This window comes from Cebus imitator, unplaced genomic scaffold, assembly GCF_001604975.1.
Source record: "Cebus imitator isolate Cc_AM_T3 unplaced genomic scaffold, Cebus_imitator-1.0 Scaffold57, whole genome shotgun sequence".
NCBI classification, from domain to species: Eukaryota; Metazoa; Chordata; class Mammalia; order Primates; family Cebidae; genus Cebus; species Cebus imitator.
In genome coordinates, this window is record NW_016107372.1 from 3,958,047 (window position 1) to 3,960,444 (window position 2,398).

Genomic DNA, 2,398 nt, shown 5'->3' on the forward strand with positions numbered 1-2,398 from the left:
GAGACAGGAGTAAGGCTGGGCACAATGGCTCATGCCTGTAATCCCAACACTTTGGGAGGCCAACGTGGGAGGATCACTTGAGCCCAGGAGTTTGAGACCAGCCTGGGCAACACAGTAAGACCTTGTCTCTACAAAAAAAAATTTTTTAATTAGCTGAGTGTGGTGGCGTGTGCCTATAGTCCCAGCTACTCAGGTGGCTTAGGTCAGAGGGTCACCTGAGCCCAGCAGGTTGAGGCTGCTGTGAGCCATGATCGTGACACTGCACTGCAGGCTGAGTGACAGAGCGAGACCCTGCCTCAAAAAGAGAGAGAGAGAGAGAGAGAGAGAGAGAGAGAGAGAGAGAGACAAGAATAGGTACAGTATTTCCAAACTGTGAATCTGTAGGAAGGTGAAGTTTAGGTCCAAGGTGTTTTCCTCCAATAAAGATGTTGTCTGTTTCATGCCACACGTAATGTCAAAGTCGGTTTCTACTTTCAAAAAATCCCAAGGAGAGTTCACTGTGTAACGAGCAAGACTACTTATTTAATTTCTTTAACTCTCACAACCACGCAGAAAGAGGTATCATTACGCTGTTTTATATATGAGGAAACTAGGGCTCTGGAAGGCTGGGCTGCCCAAGGCCACGCCGGAAGTAAGGCGTGAAGCCAGGATTCAAACCCAGATCTGGCTGCAAGGCACCAGCCTCTGCTTCCAGTAACTGAATACTGACCCTGCTTATTGGATTTACAAAGGAGAAATTACCTTTAGAGGTGTTAACACTGCAGCCAGAGTAATCATTTCAAAATGTAAATGTGATTCACATGTCCTCAGTGTCCTCCCCCTACGTAAGCCTCTCAGTGACTTTTGCATTGCTCTTAGGATGAAAGAAAACCTAGGAGGCTCAAAGCCCTGCAATGGCAGCCTCCTTCCTGCCCACCCTAGGTTTTTCCCAGCCTGGCCCAGCACTCCCTTGCCCCCTGGCCTCTGCCCCATGCCCCAGTGCCTTGGGGACCGTCCTAGGTTCCCACAGCTCTGCTCTACCCCTACTTCCTCTCAGTTGTTTATATTCTCCTGGTTCCCACCACAGGGCCTTTGCACATGCTGTTTTGTTGGCAAAAATGATCTTCCAACTCCTCTTTCCCTTCTCAACCATAACAGATCCAGCTTCCGTCTTTGTTTTGTTTTGTTTTTGAGACAGAGTCTCACTCTGTCACCAAGACTGGAGTGCACTGGCATGAACAGATCCAGCTTAATATCCGTTTTTCAGAGATCCGTTCCTGACATGCATAACCATGTCAGACCCCGTTATATGTGCTCATAGCCCACGTGCTTCTCCTTTCTAGCATTTGCTGCTGTGGCTACGTACATTGCTTTGTGATTTTCAGTTAGGATCCTTCTTCCTTCCCCCCAGCCCCATACACTGCAGGCCTCCTCCAGGAAGGGACCAAGTCTGTGTTTGCTCACTATTGTTTCTCCAGCACTTACTGTGAGACTTGGCACTTAGAAGGGGCTCAGTAAATATTGGTTGAATGAATAAATAGATGCAGCATTGGGGAGGCAGAAATAAAGCTTCCCTCACTTTGATGCAGCAGGCTCAGCATTCTGTGTATGTTGTCGCTGCTGTTTTGGCTTCCAGAATGACGACAGTCCTGTCAAAGCTACAACAGTTTCGTTAAGGAACTTGCAAATTCTGGACTCAAACTTCCAGTGGTAAGAATCTAAAACCTTCCTGAACACTGTCTGACTTGCTTAAAGGTTCTTGGCCTGTCTTATCACTAGTGGTGAGTCAGAGAATAGATCTCCAACAAATCCTGGTGTTTGGAGAGGCCCCAGGGAGCCAGGGAGCCAGCAGCAAGCGGCCAACTCATCTTAGGCTGCCCCACCCACTATGCCTACAGGCAAGGCCCCAAGAAGAGGCCCCTGTTTACTTGAGAGCAAAGCAGGGCTAGCAATAAGAGACATCCTGGGATGGCCAGTGGTGGCTTTGTCCCTGGAGGGCTTTCCATTCATAAAGGACCTTAGTTTAGACTTTTTTTTTTTTTTTTGAGACAGAGTCTCTATTTCCCAGGCTGGAGTGCAGTGGCATAATCTGGCTTGCTGCAACCTCCGCCTCCCAGGTTCAAGAGATTCTCCTGCCTCAGCCTCCCAAGTAGCTGGGATTACAAGCATGAACCCCCATGCCTTGTTAATTTTTAAAAAAACTATTTAGTAGAAACAAGGTTTCTCCATGTTGGCCAGGCTAGTCTCAGACTCCTGCCCTCCAGTGATCCTCTGGCCTCGGCCTCCCAAAGTGCTGGGATTACAGGCATGAACCACCCGCCCATCTTCGGTTTAGACTTTTGACAGTATCTCTGAGTTATTGCAGTGTCAGAAAGATCCAACAGAAGATATTGCCAGACCCACATGCATGTCCCACGCC